This window comes from Cavia porcellus, unplaced genomic scaffold (genome assembly GCF_034190915.1).
Source record: "Cavia porcellus strain 051 isolate PalLab524CR breed Dunkin Hartley unplaced genomic scaffold, mCavPor4.1 scaffold_11, whole genome shotgun sequence".
NCBI classification, from domain to species: Eukaryota; Metazoa; Chordata; class Mammalia; order Rodentia; family Caviidae; genus Cavia; species Cavia porcellus.
The window spans coordinates 57370863-57390774 of record NW_026947494.1 but is presented as its reverse complement, the minus strand read 5'-3'; the positions used below and the strand labels follow the sequence as shown (position 1 = coordinate 57390774).

At 34.9% G+C, this 19912-nt stretch overlaps 1 long non-coding RNA gene across 1 annotated transcript in view; it reads right to left on the bottom strand.

Annotated features, from left to right (window-relative positions):
- The window catches only part of LOC134478113 (uncharacterized), a 47854-nt gene that overhangs the window by 22023 nt on the left and 5919 nt on the right, over positions 1 to 19912 (bottom strand). Inside the window, exon 2 of the long non-coding RNA XR_010050536.1 lies at positions 18529 to 18580. This is a non-coding gene — a long non-coding RNA (uncharacterized LOC134478113). The remainder of the gene's footprint in view (positions 1 to 18528; positions 18581 to 19912) is intronic.

The window sequence follows — 19912 nt, the reverse complement described above, 5'->3', positions numbered from 1 at the left end:
AGCATGTGTATTATCATGTATTAAAATGGACTAAACTACTTCACATCCTCTGGCTATTATAAAAAACTTGAAAATAAATGCTAGAGGGAAAGGAGAATGATTACAATCTGTTAGAGCCTTTGTGCGCTATTGTTGGGAAAGTTAAGTAGTGTAGCTTCGGTGGAAAAAAGTACAGCAGTTCCATGAAACAAATTTTTTTGCTTACTTACATTATTTATTCTAAATTTAGGAAGTAAATATTGTCACTCCCATTTTTTATAGTGGGATCAGACTGACTGAAATAGTGTAGTGTTCAAACAAAAGAATATTTTGCCCGAGATTATCTTCCTCTTTTTAAAAAAGTTAAGCATAGAATTAGCATTTGATCGAGCAATTCCATTTCTGGGTATATTTACTAATTGAAAGCAGAGAGTTGGGCAGATATCTGCTCATCGCACCATTATTCACAACACCAAGTAGCCATCAGCAGATGAACAGATAGACAAAATGTGCTGTCACCACACAGTGGACAATTACCAAAATGTGCTGTCACCACACAGTGGACAATTACTCGACCTTAACAAGGAAGATCACTTGATATGTGGCCCAATATGGGTTAGTCCTTGCAAATATTGTACAAGTACACTTCTCTGAGGTACCTAGAATAGTCAAATGCAAAGGTAGCAGAATGGCACTTTCCAGGAGCTCAGGGTAGAACTGAGGGTTACTATTTAATGGGTGCAGTGTTTCAGTTTGGGAAGATGAGAATGTTCTGGAGAAGAATGTTTGCAATGATTGGACAGCAGGATTATGCTTAATGCCAGTGAACCATACACTTAAAAGTAGTTTAAATGGTAAATTTTATGATGTTATATGTATTTTACTGCAATAAAAATACCACACCCCCGTATTACACAGTTACAATGTATGTGCAATATAACAACCATTGTTGAATTCCTATCATCTTATTTTGAAATCCTATATTACTATTTTTTGTTGTTGTCATTTTGTTTTTGTTGGTTTTTGATTGCTTTTTGAATTTTGTTTTTTAAAATTTTTTTTATTTTAAAGAGATTAAGACAAAAAACATAACAAAGCATATCAGAACAGAACAATTTAAGCTACACAGTATTTCACCACAAGACAACCCGATATAACAGTAAGTACCATAATATCTCTTTCTTTGAAACAGTTGAGCATACCTTCACATACAATCGTATCAAACATAACAAAATAACAAAATAGTATCAAACATAACAAAGTGCAAGAGAATCAAAGTATCACAGGACATTCAGAACCAAATAACAGAAAATGAACAATGACTACTATTTTATCGCATTGTCCATAAAAATTTGTTTATACTATCACACATAATAAAATCCAATAAAATACAACATGATAGAACCAATGGAAACAGAAGAGAAAAAGTATGGTAGGACTTCAAAACAAGATGATATTAAATCAGAACTGGTTATTATAATGTATTTTCTTCAAAATAACTGTTCATACCATCACAGATAATAAAATCAAACAAACCAGGATATAACCATTCCAACTAACAAACAAAAACATTATAAGGTTTAAAGCAATGTAATGGGGAATCATGATTACCATAAACTCTTAAATACTCTTACCATTTGTTACACTAGGGAGGCTATACAGTTTTTATACATATGAGTTTGATTTATTTTGCTTATGCGTATGGATTCAAGCTGTGTCCATTTATTTATAAATATCTCAATGTGATCATTCTTTATAGCTGAGTAGTACTCCATTGTATAAAAAATACCACAACTTTTTTTATCCATTCCTCAGTTGATGGACACTTAGGTTGTTTCCAAGATCTGGCTATTACAAATTGTGCTACTATAAACATGGGTTCACACATATCACTGTGGTATGATGTTTTCAGTCCTTCTAGAAATATGCCTAGAAGTGGAATAGCTAGATCAAATGGGACTTCCAATCCCAGCTTTTTGAGAAATCTCCAGACTGACTTCCACAATGGTTGCACCAGTCTATACTTCCACCAACAGTGCAGGAGAGTTCCTTTTTCCCCACAGCCTCTCCAGCATTTATGGTTGGTAGTTTTCTTGATCCTGGCCATTCTAATCTCTGTGTTGTTTTAATTTGCATTTCTCTAATAAGTAATGATGATGAACATTTTTTTCATGTATTTATTTGCCATTTGTATTTCTTCTCTGAGAACTGTATATTCATCTCAGATGCCCATTTTTGGATTGGATCTTTGAATTTGGGGGCTCTGATTTTTTTTTTTTAATTCTTCGTATGTTTTAGACAGAAGTCCTTTGAGGGACAGTTCACTAAGACTTTTTCCCAGTTTGTGGGTTTCCTTTACACTATGCTGGAGATTTCTTTTGACATGCAGAAACCTTTTAATAAGATGTGATCCCATTTACTGATTCTGGGAAGTATTTCCATGTGGTTTGATTCCTGTTCATGAATTCTCTACCTACCCCTATGTCTTCAAGATTTTTACCTCATTTCTCTTCCAACAGATTTACTGTTCCTGTTTTAATATTCACATCTCTGATACATTTAGATTTTAGTTTAGTGCATGGTGATAGGTATGGGTCTAGTTTTAGTTTTTGGCACATGGAGAGCCAGTTCTTCCAGCACTGTTTATTAAAGAGACTGTTGTTCTTCCAGTGAATATGTTTGGCCCCTTTATCAAAGATAAGACAATTGAGTGTGTTTGTACTTGTGGTTGTGTCTTCTAGGCTATTCCATTGATCTTCAGGTCAGTTTTTATTCCAGTACCATGTTGATTTTACTACAGTAGTTTTATAGTATAACTTCAAGTCAGGGATTGTGATGCCTCCTGTCTTGCCTTTGCCGCTTAGAACTGCCTTTGCTATTCTAGGTCTCTTCTAGTTCCAGATGAATTTTGGGAGTGATTTCTCAAGATCTATGAGGTATGTTGATGGTATTTTTATTGGAATTGCATTGAATCTGTATAACAGTTTTGGGAGAATGGCCACTGTCAAAATATTTATTCTTCCTATCCATGAACAAAGGAAGTCTTTTCCTTTTCTTAGATCTTCTTTGATTTCTTTTTCATAGTTTTATAATTTTTCCTGTATAGATCTTTCACTTCTTTCGTGAGACTAATTCCTAAGTATTTCATGTTTTTGGATGCTAGTGTGAAGGGTGTGGCTTCTCTTATTTCTCTTTCAGTGATTTTGTTGTTAGTGTATAGGAATGCTATTGATTTTTGAGTATTGATTTTTTATCCAGCTACATTGCTGAATTTATTTATTATATCTAGGAGTCTTTCAATGGAGTTTGGGGCTCTTCTATGTAGAGTATCATGTCATCTGCAAATAATGATAATTTAACTTCCTCTTTTTCTATCTTTACCTCTTTATTTCTCTCTCTTGTCTAATTGCTCTGCCTAGTATTTCCAGTACTATATTGAAAAGGAGTGCTGATAAGGGGCATCCTTATCTTGTGCCTGATTTTAAAATAAAGACCTTCAATTTTTGGCCATTTAATATGAAGCTGGCTGTTGGTATGTCATAGATGGCCTTTATCATATTGAGGTAAAGACCATCTATTCCAATTTTCTGTAAGGTTCTTATCATGAATGAATGTTGGACCTTATCACCAGCTTTTTCTGCATCTATAAAAATGATCATGTGATTCTTACTTTTGGCTTTATTGATATGGTGAACTACATTTATTGATTTATGTATGTTGAACCATCCCTGAATGGCTGGAATGAACCCCACTTGGTCATGGTTATAATCTTCTTGATGATTGGCTACATCCTCTTTGCCAAAATTTTATTGAGGATTTTTGCATCTGTGTTCATTAGGGAGATTGGCTTCTAGTTCTCTTTTTTAGTTGAGTCTTTTTCAGGGTTTATTACTAGAGTAATATTTGCCTCCAGGAATGACCTAGGAAGGATTGCTTCCCTTTCGATTTCATTGAAGAGTTTGAGGAGTGTCAGCATTGAGACTGCTTTGTATTTCTTGTACAACTCCGCAGGGAATCCGTCTGGGCCTGGGCTCTTCTTCGTATGTAAACACTTAATTACATTTTCAATTTCATTGATAGAATTGGGTTATTCAGCAGTTTTACATTTTCTTTACCCAGCTTTGGTACTTCATATGTTTCTAGGAATCTGTCCATTTCTTCTGTGTTATCAAACCTATGAGAGTAGAGAGGTTTTCAAAACAGGTGTTGATGATCTTCTGTGTTTCTACAGAGTCTGTAGTGATTTCATCTTTTTTATTCCTTACTGCATGAATCTGCACTTTTTCTTTCCTTTTTTTTAGTAAGATTGTCTAGGGGCTTATCAATTTTATTCTTTCAAAGAACCAACGCTTTGATGCATTTATTCTTTGGATTATTTTCTTAGTCTCTATTGCATTAATTTCTTCTCTGATTTTTATAATTTGCTCCCTTCTTTTGGCTTTGTGCTTGACGTGTTCTTCTTTTTCTAGATGTTTGAGGTATAGCATCAGGTTATTTATTTGTATTCATTCTGTTTTCCTGATGTGGGAACTCAGTGCAATAAATTTTCCTCTGAGGACCACTTTCATTGCATCCCACAGATTCAGGTAAGTCGTATTTGTACATTTGTTTGCTTGTAGGAATTGTTTAATTTCTTCTTTAATTTCCCCTGTAACCCACTGATTGCTCAAGAGTGTGTTACTCAATTTCTGACAACTCAATGTGTTTGTTGGATTTTTGCAGTTTCTTTTATCATTAATTTCTAGTTTCATGGTGCTATGATCTGATAACATGCATGGGATAATTTCAACTTTTTTGCATTTATTTAAATGTATTCTCTGGGCTAGTATATGGTCTATTTTAGAGAATGTCCCATGTACTGCTGAGAAGAATGTATATATTCTGATGTTGTTGGATGGAACACTCTGTGTATGTCTATCAAGTCCATTTGTTCACAGGTATGAATCATTTCTGTTATTTCTTTGCTGATTTTCTGTCTGGTTGATCTGTCCCTTAGTGTCAATGATCTGTTAAGGTCTCCTGTTATAATTGTGTTATTGCTTATTTGATTTTTCATTTCTGTTAATACTTGCTTTGTATATCTGGGTGCTCTGGAATTTGGTACATATATATTTAGGATTGTTATCTCTTCCTCTTGAAGTTTCCCCCTAACTAGTAGGTAGTGACCTTCTTTATTTCTTCTGATCATTCGTCGTTTGAAGTTCCCATTGTCTGCAAACAGAATAGTTACCCTGCTTTTTTTGGTTCCTGTTGCATGAAGTGTTGTTTTTCATCCTTTGACTTCAGTCTGGGAGTTTCTTTTTGGTTAGATGGGTTTCTTGTAGACAGCAAATGGTTGGATGTTGTTTCTTGATCCATTTCCCAATCTGTTTCTTTTAATTGGTGAGTTGAGACCATTTACATTAATGGTTATAACTGTTATATATTGGTTTATTGTTGACATGTTATCTTTCTTCTGTTGCATCTCTATCTTTCCATTCTGTTTAATTATCTGCCTTGCTTAGTGGCTTTTTCCTATGTGTATCTAGACTGTTTTCCAGTACTCTTTGTAGAGTGGGTTTGATAATCATGAAGTTCTTCAGATGTTCTTTGTCATGGAGGTATTTGATTTCTCCATCCATTTTGAAGGACAGTGTTTCAGGGAACATCAGTCTAGCCTGGAAATCATTTTTCTTTAGGATCTGAAATAGTTCACTACATTCTCTTCTTGAGTTCATTGTTTATATTGAGAGGACTGCTGTGATTCTGATAGGCTTTCCTTTATAGGTGATCTGTCTTTTCTCTCTAATAGCTTTTAATATTCTATTCTTATGTTGGATTTCTGCGATGGTGATTATTATATGTATGGGTGTAGTTTTATTTTGGTTATCACTATTTGGAGTTCTATATACTTCACTAATCCTAATGTCAGTTTTCATTCTCATGTTTGGGAAATTTTCAGCTATTACTTTTGTAATTATCCTGTTGATATCACTTGTTTTATCCCCTTCTTTTCATTTGTTCCTATCAATGTTATGTTATTTTTCTTTGCACCATCTTGCAGCTGTTGAATTATTTCCTGATTCCTTGTTATTTTTAAAAGATCTTTTGGCTGGGGATTTAGCTCAGCAGCATATGCAAGTGTGTGCTTGTGTGAGTTTGATCCCTGGTACCAATAAAAAGAAAAAGACCAAAAAAATGGTTAAAAGACCTTTCCTTTCCTGTTCACTAGCTGAAATCATATCTTCAAGGTCTGAAATTCTATCTTCAATTTCGTTGAGGTGATTTTGACAACTTTCAATGGAATTTTTGATTTCCTGTACATCTCTTTGAATCTGCTTCATGTATTCTTATATTGTTCATCCAGTGATTCTATCTTTTTGTTTTGCTCCTCTAATTTTTTAACTGTGTCTTCTTTAGTTATGTTCAGCATCTCTTTCATTGCTTTTATCATTTTCTTCTTTTACCTAGATTATTTCTAATTTGAATTCCTTTAATGCTTCCTGGAGCTGCTTGTTTATTTCAGTTGCTATTATTTCAGGTGTATGGCATATATTTTTTTCTATGTGCATGACACCTAGGCTTTCTTGGGACGGACTGGAGGTTTGAGATTGCATTTTGGTCTTTAATTTTGTCATTTTCCTATATTTCCATGTTTCAAGTGTTGTTCCAAGAGTTCCCCTGGACGTGTTGGAAATTGTCTCCTATGCCCTGGACTCCTGGGACTGAAAGAAGATTGTTGTCTCCAGGACCTCCTGTGCCACCTCTGGTGTTCCAGGAAGCTGGGAGGACATCTAACCACTGTGGATGATGGTCCAAAGCTCTCCCTGGGCAAGCACCAATATGCTGGAACTCACTTCACATGCCCTTAACTCCCATCATTGAAAAAGGTCACTGGGCCTGGTTTAGGTGGCCCTCAAAACCTTCCAAGCCTAGTCTAGTGTGGCTGGAAGCTGGGCTGGTCCTTGACCACTGGGAACAGTGATCTTAAACTTGTCTTGGGCCCCTGTCACCAGTGTGCAGGAACTCACCTCTGGCAGCCCAGTTCCCTGGATTGAAAGAAGGTCACTGGGTGTGGTCCAGGCAGTCCTGAAATCTGCAGAGCCCAGTCTAGTGTGGCTGGAAGTTGGGCAGGTCCTTGATCACTGGGAGCAATGATCTTAAATTTTCCTGGGGTGCCCACCACTGGTGTTTTTGAATTTTGTTTAAAATAAAAAAAGATTTTCACTTATCTTGACATACATAGTCAAACAAGAAACTGTTACTGAATTTAATATCTGATTACATAGCCATCATAAATAGGTTGAGAAAAGAAGAGCTATAGCTATTAAATGAATCCTGGAACAATTAGTGAAGTATTTTGGTTAAAAGTACATATTAAATATCTAGTGTTGCCTAAAATACCAGGTGGATCAACATATTCAATTAAATGAAACTCAAAAAACTAGGCTGGGCAGGGGGTAGCTTGGCACTAGAACTCTCATCCAGTGCATGCAAAGTCTTAGTTTCAGTCCTCAGCAATACACACATGCCCTCACTGCACTGCATACAAAAACATTCAAAGTTGCATAGAAAAAACAGAATAATTGTTTAATTTCAGGATGGAGATTTTCTAATTATAAAAACAACATCATTAAAAATAAACATTGATAGACTTATACACAAAATACTTCTGCATATCAAAACTGTCATGAAAGTAAAGGAAAGTGATATGCTTGGAGACAAGTTCATAGACAAAAGGTTTATTAATGTTATTCTATAAATAGTTCATAGAAATGACTATTTTTTATTTATTTGTTTCACTTCCAGAAGCAGTTCTGTAGTTTTTTTAAAAAAATTAGTTTTATTGGTATACTTTTGACATACATAATGATCACATTCATCATAGGGAATTTGTACCTGTACAAGACATATCTTGAGGTCAAGGAGAGAACATGGCGGACAGATAGCAGCAGCTACGCAGGCTCTCTGCCAGACCCAGCTTAGAATCCAGGAATGGTGCGGAGTGAGGAATCCTAACCAAGAGGAGATATACCCTGCTGACCCAAGAATGAACTGGGCTGAGAGATACCAACTGGGAATGCAATCCTGGTGCTATAACAGGAACAGATAAAGCCTGAGCATGGAAGCTGGAGCCCGCACCTTTGGAAGCTGCAATTTGGGTTTCCTGCCACCAATGCTGCATCTGAATCAACTCGGCAGGGAGAGAGATGCACAAAAGCTCTGAGAACAGGAATTGGTGAACAGAGTTAAGAGCTGGGTGGGCGGGGAGCCATGCATCGACCTCCTGTGAGTCAGGGAAACTGGGACTCTCCCACGGTCTAGGAGGCGCCAACAGCGGACATTCTGGGACTGGGCAGACTTGCTGGAACAGGGCACTGTAGTGACTTCAGTCACATATCCCCCTCTCAAGCGGGATTGCTAAGCAGTGCCTAGCCTACATGACGCTGCTGGCTGAGACCCAGTAGGCTAGCACAACCCAGGTCCCAGTGCCTGAAGGTGACCTGGAGGGGTGGGCCCCGCATAAGGCTGCCCGGTCCGTAACTCCCAGGTGCGCTGTGGTGGGTGGGAACACCTAGCCGGCGCAATTCAATCAGATTGTGGCCGACAGGGAAGGAAGCTGGGCCTCCTATATACACTTGCATATATAAGGAACAAAGAATATGGGAAGAGGGAGCAACAAGAAAGGCTCCTCACTCCCCAATTCTGAGAAACAGGCAATAGCAGACACACCACCAATAGACATAAAAGGCTATCTCCAGAGCCTCATTAGACGAGTTCAGGAATGAAGTTATTAATGACCTGAAGCAAGACATAAACAGAATAGTCAGAGAAATGCTAAGCACCACCCAAGAAAAAGCAGATGGTGGAATGGAAGAACAGAAAAAGAGGGGAGAATTATTCAATGGAGAAAATAGAGAACACATAGAATATGTGAAGCAGGTTCAAAGAGATTACCAGGAAACTAAAAACTCTATCGAAAACTGGCATAACAGCTTGAAAGAAACTAAGGACAGATTATCTGAACTAGAGGGCAGATTTGTAATATGGGAGCATGAAATGAAAAACTTCTTAAAAATAACAAAAAACAAACAGCAACAATACAAAAACTAGAAGATGATAAGAGGATCTATAACTTAAGAATTAAGAACATAAGAGAAGAAGTGGGGACACAAACAAATGGACTATGAAAGCTATTCACAGAAATAATCCAAGAGAATTTCCCTAATTTAGCGAACGGTAAAGATACTCAGATATAGGAGGCATACAGGACTCTAACTACCTACAATCCAAATAGAGCTACACCCAGGCATATAATAATCAAAATTCCAGAAATCCAATATAAGAACAGAACATTAAAAGCCGTCAGAGACAAGAAACAGATCACTTACAAGGGAACACCCATCAGAATTACAGCAAACTTCTCGGCACAAACCATCAAATCACGAAGAGCATGGGGGTAAATAATTCAAGCTTTGAAAGATAATAACCTCCAGCCAAGACTGAGATATCCTGCACAACTATCCCTGGAAATTGATGGAAAAACAAGGTGCTTTCAGGATAAAGAGGAACTAGGGGAATATGCAACCACCAATTCAACTCTACAGAGAATACTGCAAGATAGTCTAAAAAAGAAAAATACGAAAAATCCAGAAGTAGCGGCAGAGAGGCAACAATGAATGGAGCAGAAAACAAAATGAAGAAGACAAACTGACAACTAATGACAGAAAAAGAGCTCAAGAGAAATGAGGCAGAGAAGATTGGATGATAGGAACAGCTATTTTGGAGAAAACGATGTCATAATAGGTAGTGCCGATTTGGTATCATCTTATTTTGAAGTCCCATCAAGCTTTTGTTCTTCTGTCTCCATAGGCCTTAACATGTTGTATCTTATTGGATTTTATTTTATGTGATAGTATAAACAAAAACTTTTATAGACAAAGAGATTATACAGAAACCATAGTTCATTATCTGTTAGTTGATTCTAAATACCCTGTAATACTATCATTCTCTTGAATGGTTTTACATTGTTTTGATATATTTGATGCTACAGTATACAAAGTTATATTTAAAGATCTCAAGGAAAGAGACAATATGGTAACTACTTTTATGTCGGGATTATCTTGTGGTGAAACACTAATTTGCTTAAATGGTTATGTTTTGATCTGCACTGTTCAGTTATGCCCTCTTTTATCTCAATCTGCATTTTATTGTTTACTTTTCTATTCTTATCCTTTTAATTAAAGGAAAAATAAATTTAAAAAAGCAGGATATATTATAATAACCCACTTTGATATTCTATTAACTTGATTTGAAGCCCTGTATTGCTCTCACCATCATGTTTTGACTGATGTTCCTCTATTCTGCTTTGCTTGATAGTACCAGGTTCTAAAGTTTAGGCAACAGCTGTGAAGATAGTGAGATTCATTATGATGTCCATACTGGTTGACTATTATCTACTTTTGAAGACCTGTAATGTCTCCAATGTTTTGGTTTTGTTGGTTTCGTTCTTTACTGTTTTGTTCAATTTTATTATAACTGATGATATAGGCAATTCTATTTGAGATAGCGGGAGGCGTTATGGTAACCATTGTTGATCACCTTGTATTATGTTTTTACTTTATCTATTATGTCCACCCTTTTGATTTAACCGACTCTGTTCTGTTAAGTCACATTTGGTTTTACTCTCTTCCAAAAAAAGCAATAAGAACTGTGGGAGCAATAAAACCCAAAATGTGTAATAGTCATTGTACAAAAGAGAGGAAAAGAAAGTACTCTAAATGGTATAACTGCATGTATATCTAAGTGTATAAGATAGACAATGATATTACAGAGTTTTGTTGGATCATTGAACAGAACTGTTGCAGTCTCACTGTTTAAATGTCCACTTTATATGCTTTAATCTTGTAACTTGAACAAATATTTCTAAGATGACAATATGTAATCCATTAACTAGTGATTTCCTGCTGTTTATTTTTTTTCTGAAATTCTGTATAACGTGTACCCTTTTTCTGCTTTTTTTCCTTTTTCTCCTTAAGTAAAAAAAAAGACGTATCTTAATTATTTCTTTGCCATTCTGCTCCCATCCTTTCAACCCTTCTTCCCCTCTCCCTTTACAAATTTTGTTTCTGTTGTTTTCCTTCCATTATTTTAAAATTTTTTTTATTTAAAGAGAAAAAAGAAAGGAAAAAAAAAGCAGTAAGAGGGTACAAGTAATACAGAATTTCAAGAAAAAAATATACAGTAAGAAATCACTAGTTAATAGATTACATATTGTCATCTTAGAAACAGTTGTCCAAATTACAAAATTAAAGCATACAAAGTGGACATTCATACAGTTTGATTGCAGACAGTTCTGTTCAAAGATCCAACATAAACTCAGTAATACAGTTTTCTATCTTACACACTTAAATATACATGCAGTTATATCCTTTAGACCACTTTCTTTTCCTCCCTTTTTTACAATAACAATTACACTTTTTGGGTTTTATTACTCCTACAGTTCTTATTACTTTTTTTTTTGAGAAGAATAAAACCAAATGTGACAAAACAAAACAGAGTCGGTTAGAATAGAAGGATGGGCATAGTACATGATGCAAAAATAGCATACCAGGTGATAAAAATGGTTACCATTATGCCTCTTGCTATTTTAAAAAGAGTGGCCTATATCATCAGGTATGATAGAATTGACCAAAACAGTACAGAGTAAGACCAAGAAAACCTACACTGGAGACGTTACAGAACTTCAAAAGAAGATAATAGTCAAGCCATAATGGGCATCATAGTAAATTTTATTGCCTTCAAAGTGATGGCCTGTACTCTCAAACTTGATACTATCAAACAAAACAGAATATAGTAAAATCAGACAGAACAAGAAGGGGAGAGCAATACTGGGGTTCAAATCTGGTTAATAGGAAAACAAAAAAGTTACTATAATATATCCTCCTTTTTTAAATTTAGTTTCCCTTAATTAAAAAAATAAGAAAAAATAAATTAATTTTAAAAAAGGGGAGGGGGATATTGAGATATAAGAGGACATAGTAACAGAACAATACAGGTCAGAACTGAACAATTTAAATATCATTGTGTTTCACTACCAGATAACCTGACATAATAGTAGTCACCATAGTGTCTCTTTCCTTGAACATTGTTTTTTAATTTTTAAAGGCCCCTTTTTGCTTCCTTTTCTCCCATTTTCCTCCCTTGTTCTTTTGGAACAATGGGGTATTTAAACATATGCATCTGACTTATTTCACATAAAAGTATGATTCTCAAATGCATCTATTTACCTAAAAGTGTCTCCGATTTATTCTTCTTTATAGCTGTATATGACTTTTTTGTATAACAAATCGTATTTTCTTTGTGCACTCATCCATCGATGAGGACCTAGACTGTGTCCAATATTTAGATATTATAAATTTTAGTACTATAAACATGGGTATGCACATATCACTGTAGTATGATACTTTTAACTCTTCCAGGAAGTGAGGTAGAATCTCAGTGGTATTTTAATTTGCATTTCTTGAATGGCCAGTGATGTGGAACATTTTTTTTTCATATACTTATTTGCTGTTTGTACTTCTTCATCTGAAAAATGTTTATTTCAGATGCCAAATTTTGGATTGGGTTTTTAACTTAGAGAGGTCTGATTTTATTGCATTCTTTATATATTCTAGATATTAGACCTTTGTCTGAGGATGGCTAGAAAATATTTTTCCCACATTGTGGGATGGCTTTTCACTGTGTTGGTCATTTATTTTTCTGTGTAAAAGCATTTTTAATTTAATGTGATCCCAGTTGTTGATTCTTTGTAATATTTATTATGTGATAGGGACTTGTTCATGAAGTCTTTGCCTATATCAGTGTCTTCAAGAGTTTTACTTATTCTATCTTCCAGCAGATTAAATATTTCTGTTTTAATGTTTAGATCTTTGATCCATTTTAATTTTAGTTTACTGCATGTTAAGAGATATCAGTCGAGGTTCAATTCTGGCATGTACAGAACCAGTTTTTCCAGCACCATTAATTAAGGAGGTTAGCTTTCTTTCAATGAATGTATTTGGCACTTTCTGTAAAAGATAAGGTAGTGGAGAGTGTTTAGAGTTATTTCTGCATCATCTATTCTATACCATTGGTCCTTGAGTGTGTTTTATCCCCAGGACCATGCAGTTTTTCATGGTAGCTTCATAGTATAATTTCAAGTTGGGGATGTGATGCTTCTACTTTGCCTTTGTTGCTCAGAATTGCTTTTGCTATTCTAGATCTCTTCTGGTTCCAAATAATTTTAGGATTATTTTCTCTAGTTTTATGTTCTCAAATGCATCCATTTACCTAAAAGTGTCTCAGATTTACTCTTTATAGCTATGTAGGATTTCTTTGTATATAAAAATCATATTTTCTTTGTGCACTCATCCATTGATGAGGATCTGGACGATGAGGATCTTTGAGATGTGATATTGGTATTTTGATTGTATTGCATTAAATCTGTATAACAGGTTTGGAAGTATGGCCCTTTTCACTATATTAGTTTTGCCTATTCAAGAATGGGGGATATCTTTCCATTGTCTGATATCCTCTTTAAATTCCTTTTTCAGAATACTGTAGTTTTCAATATAAAGGTCTGTTACTTCCTTCATTAGATTGATTCCTAAGTATTTGATTTTTCTATTATGAAAATTGTGACTTTCCTAATGTACCTCTCTGTGAGTTTATTATTTGTGTACAGAAATGCTATTGATTTTTGAGTGTTGACTTTGTAATCTGCTACATTACTGAATTTGGTTATTAATTCTAAGAGTCTTTTGGTGGAATTTTTTGGGTCTTCTGCATAGAAGACCATGTTATCCACAAATAATGATAATTTAACTACTTCCTTTCTTATTCTTATTCCTTTTGTTTTTCTCATCTAATTGCTTTGGTTGATGTTTCCATAACTGTATTGAATAGGAGTGGTGATAATGGGCATCTTTATTTTGTTTCTGATTTTAGAGTGAAAGCTTTCATTTTTTTTTACCATTTAGTATGATATTGAGTTGGCTTTGTTTTCTTTTGATGATGGCAAAATACAACAGAAGACAGAACAAAGCCATTTAAGACAATGCAGTGAAACTGGTACAGAATTTCAGAGCAGGAGACTGGAATAACAGTAACAGGTACCGTAGTATATCTTCTTATTTTCACTATAAGTTGTCCGTTCCATCAGGTATAGCAAAATCAAACCAAAAACAGAACAATATAAAATGTATCAAAACCAAATACTGAATACAGTAAAACAATTAATCAGAGCAAAGCAAAACAGTGAAAACAATATTTGCCTTTTTCAAAGAGAATGTAGAAGGAAATCCCTCATATTTACTATATTGCATACAGTCATCCTCCCAAGAGATGCTCAGACTTCTGACCTCCAGTTGCTAATTGGAGGGGGGCGGGTAAAGAGGGAGATGAGATGTTTGATTCTCAGCCTGCACGCTGGTAGGCTCACGGGAGATGCTGATTGGTTCTCTTTCTGTTTCACCTGCTGTTCACTCACCATGGCTGCTTACCAGGAAGGAGGGTAAATTGTTGATTTATTATAGATGACCTTTATCAGGTTGAAATAAAGAGCATCTATTCCAATTTTCTGTTTTTTTTTTTTTAAATCATGAATGGGTGTTGGGATTTGTCAAGTACTTGTTCTGCATCTATTTTGCTGATTATGTGGATTTTGCTCTTCATTCTGTTAATGTGGTACATTATATTTATTGATTTGTGTGTGTTGAACCATCTCTGCATCTCTAGAATGAATTCTACTTAGTCATGGTGAATAATCTTCTTGATGATTTACTGCATTCTGTGTGACAGCAAGTTATTGAGGATTTTTGCATCTATGTTAGGGAGATTGGCCTATAGTTCTCTTTTTTGGTTGACTCCTTCTCTGGTTTTGGTATCAATGTATTGGCTGCTTCTACCAATGACTTTGAAGGTACTGCTTCCTTTTCAGTTTCAATAGAGAGTTTGTGGCATAGTGGTATTAGATCTTCTCTAAAGTTCTTGAACAATTCAGCAGTGAATCTGTGAGGACCTGGGCTTTTCTTTGTTGGTAGTTTGTTAATTACTTCTTAAATTTCATTTACTGATATTGGGTTATTTAGAATTTTTATATTATTTTGATTCAGCTTTGGAAATTCATATATAGAGAAATTATTACCATTCCTTCTGGGTTTTGAATCTTATTAGAGTACAAGTTCTCAAGTAGGTATTGATGACCTCTGGATTTCTGCAGGATCCACTGTAGTTTTACCCTTTTCATTCCTGATTGCATGGATCTGAATTTTTCTTTTGCATAATACTGGCTAAGGATTTGTTGATTTTAGTTAATCTTTCAAAGAACCAACTCTTTGATTCATTGGTTCTTTGTATTCTTTTCTTGTCTCAATTGCATTAACTTTTGCTCTGATGTTTATAATTTCTCCCTCAATTATGGTTGGGTATAACTTGCTCTTCTTTTTCTAGAAACTTGAGGTTCAACATTAGGTTATTTACTCGATCTTACTCTGTTCTTTGGATGTGGAAATTCATGGCTATAAATTTCTTTCATTGGATTGCTTTCATTGCATCCCATAAATTTTGGTATGTTGTATTGGCATTAATGCTTGCTTGTATAAACTGTATACTTTAATTTCATCTGGGAGCCAGCAGGATGTTATTTGATTACCACATGTTTATATAGTTTTTGTGGTTTCATTTGCTAGGATTTGCACTATGATCTGATTATATGCATGGGATAATTTAAAATTTTTTGAATTTATTTAAGTATGTTCTATGAGCTAGTATGTGTTCTGTTTTGGATAAAGTCCCATGTGCTGGTAAGAAGAATGTGTATTCTGTTGTCATGGGGTGGAACACTGTGGTTATTTACTATGTTCATTTGTTCAAAAGTTTGGTTCAGCTCTGATATTATTGTTGTTTTTTATGTAATTTATATATTTGACACAGTGGAATATTGTGGCACCCCACCACAATTGTATTACTATTTATCTAAGTTTCATATCGATTAATATTTGTTTTATATAGTTGTGTGTGATGGCAATTTGTGAATGTATATTGTTATCTCTTTCTCTTGGATTGTTCCTTAATAAGAATGTAGTGACTTTCTTTGTCTCTTCAGTCTTGCTTTGAAATTTACTTTATCTTAAGATTGGAGAGCAACACATGTTTTTTTCTTAGGGGGGGGTTCTGTTACATGGAGTATTGTTTTATATCCTTTAACTTTCAGTCAATGCTGAAACTCAAAGGATAGAAAACAATACTTCATGCAACAGGAACCAAAAAAAAAGCAGGGGTAGCTATTCTGTTTGCAGTCAATGTGAACTTCAAACCAAGAATGATCAGAAGAGATAAAGAATATCATTACATACAGGCTAGGGGAAAACTTCAAGAGGAAGAGATAGCAATCTTAAATATATAGGCACCAAATTCCAGAGCACCCAGATATACAAAGCAAGTATTAACAGAAATGAAAAATCAAATAAGCAATAACACAATTATAACAGGAGACCTTAACACACCATTGACACTAAGGGACAGATCAATCAGACAGAAAATCAGCAAAGAAATAACAGAAATGATTCATACCTGTGAACAAATGGACTTGATAGACATACACAGAGTGTTCCATCCAACAATATCAGAATATACATTCTTCTCAGGAGTACATGGGACATTCTCTAAAATAGACCATACACTAGCCCAGAGAATACATTTAAATAAATGCAAAAAAGTTGAAATTATCCCATGCATGTTATCAGATCATAGCACCATGAAACTAGAAATTAATGATAAAAGAAACTGCAAAAATCCAACAAACACATAGATATTGAGTAACACACTCTTGAGCAATCAGGGGGTTAGAAGGGAAATTAAATAAGAAATTAAACAATACCAACAAGTAAACAAAAATACAAATACAATGAAAGCGGTCCTCAGAGGAAAATTTATTGCACTGAGTTCCCACATCAGGAAAACAGAACAAATCCAAATAAACAACCTGATGCTATACCTCAAACATCTAGAAAAAGAAGAACAAGTCAAACCCAAAGCCAAAAGAAGGGAGCAAATTATAAAAATCAGAGCAGAAATTAAAGCAATAAAGACTAAGAAAACAATCTAAAGAATCAATGATCAAAGAGTTGGTTCTTTGAAAGAATAAATAAAATTGATAAGCTCCTAGAAAAACTTATTTCAAAAAAGAAAAGAAAAAACTCAAATTCATGCAATAAGGAGTGAAAAAGGTGAAATCAGTACAGACACTGTGGAAATACAGAAGATCATCATCTTCTACTCTCACAGGTTCGATAACACAGAAGAAATGGACAGATTGCTAGAAACATATGAAGTACCAAAGCTGGGTAAAGAAGATGTAAAACTTCTGAATAACCCAATTTCTATTAATGAAATTGAAAATGAAACTAAGTCCTTACCTACAAACAAGAGACCAGGCCCAGACAGATTTCCTGCAGAATTCTACAAGAAATACAAAGCAGACATAATGTTGACACTCCTCAAACTCTTCAATAAAATTTACAGGGAAGAAATTCTTCCTAAGTCATTCCTGGAAGCAAATCTTATTGTAGTACCAAAACTCGAGGAAAACCCAACTAAAAAAGAGAACTGCAGGCCAATCTCCCTAATGAACACAGATGCAAAATCCTCAATAAAATTGAGGCAAAGAAGATGTAGCCAATCATCAAGAAGATTATAAGCACGACCAAGTGGGGTTCATTCCAGCCATGCAGGGATGGTTCAACATACATAAATCAATAAATGTGGTTCACCATATCAATAAAGCCAAAAGTAAGAATCACATGATCATTTTTATAGATGCAGAAAAAGCTTTTGATAAAGTCCAACACTGATTCATGATAAGAACCTTTCAAAAAACTGGAATAGATAGTCTTTACCTCAATATGATAAAGGCCATCTATGACAAACCAACACCAGCGTCATATTAAATGACCAAAAATTGAAAGGCATTTACCTTAAAATCAGGCACAAGACAAGAATTTCCCTTATCACCGCTCCTATTCAAAATAGGACTGGAGATACTAGCCAGAGCAATTAGACAAGAGAGAGAAATAAAAGGGGTAAAGATAGAAAAAGAGGAAGTTAAATTATCATTATTTGCAGATGACATGATACTCTACATAGAAGACCCCCAAAACTCCATTGAAAGACTCCTATATATAATAAATAAATTGAGCAATGTAGCTGGATAAAAAAATCAATACTCAAAAATCAATAGCATTCCTATACACTAACAACAAAATCACTGAGAGAGAAATAAGAGAAGCCACACCCTTCACACTAGCATCCAAAAACATGAAATACTTAGGAATTAATTTCATGAAAAAAAGTAAAAGATCTATACAAGGAAAATTATAACACCCTGAAAAAGAAATCGAAGACGATCTCAGAAAATGAACAGACATCCCTTGTTTATGGATAGGAAGAATAAATATTTTGACAGTGGCCATTCTCCCAAAACTGTTATACAGATTCAATGCAATTCCAATAAAAATACCATCAACATACCTCATAGATCTTGAGAAATCACTCCCAAAATTCATCTGGAACTAGAAGAGACCTAGAATAGCAAAGGCAGTTCTAAGCGGCAAAGGCAAGACAGGAGGCATCACAATCCCTGACTTGAAGTTATACTATAAAACTACTGTAGTAAAATCAACATGGTACTGGAATAAAAACTGACCTGAAGATCAATGGAATAGCCTAGAAGACACAACCACAAGTACAAACACACTCAATTGTCTTATCTTTGATAAAGGGGCCAAACATATTCACTGGAAGAACAACAGTCTCTTTAATAAACAGTGCTGGAAGAACTGGCTCTCCATGTGCCAAAAACTAAAACTAGACCCATACCTATCACCATGCACTAAACTAAAATCTAAATGTATCAGAGATGTGAATATTAAAACAGGAACAGTAAATCTGTTGGAAGAGAAATGAGGTAAAAATCTTGAAGACATAGGGGTAGGTAGAGAATTCATGAACAGGAATCAAACCACATGGAAATACTTCCCAGAATCAGTAAATGGGATCACATCTTATTAAAAGGTTTCTGCATGTCAAAAGAAATCTCCAGCATAGTGTAAAGGAAACCCACAAACTGGGAAAAAGTCTTAGTGAACTGTCCCTCAAAGGACTTCTGTCTAAAACATACGAAGAATTAAAAAAAAAAAATCAGAGCCCCCAAATTCAAAGATCCAATCCAAAAATGGGCATCTGAGATGAATATACAGTTCTCAGAGAAGAAATACAAATGGCAAATAAATACATGAAAAAATGTTCATCATCATTACTTATTAGAGAAATGCAAATTAAAACAACACAGAGATTAGAATGGCCAGGATCAAGAAAACTACCAACCATAAATGCTGGAGAGGCTGTGGGGAAAAAGGAACTCTCCTGCACTGTTGGTGGAAGTATAGACTGGTGCAACCATTGTGGAAGTCAGTCTGGAGATTTCTCAAAAAGCTGGGATTGGAAGTCCCATTTGATCTAGCTATTCCACTTCTAGGCATATTTCCAGAAGGACTGAAAACAACATACCACAGTGATATGTGTGCACCCATGTTTATAGTAGCACAATTTGTAATAGCCAGATCTTGGAAACAACCTAAGTGTCCATCAACTGAGGAATGGATAAAAATTTGTGGTGTTTTTATACAATGGAGTAATACTCAGCTATAGAGAATGATCACATGGAGATATTTATAAATAAATGGATGTAGCTTGTGACCATACTCATAAGCAAAATAAATCAAACTCACATGTATAAATACCGTACAGTCTCTAGTGTAAGAAACGGTAAGAATACATAAATTATGTGGTTATCATGATTCCCCATCATATTGCTTTGAAGCCTTATAATGTTTTTATTCATTAGTTGGAATGG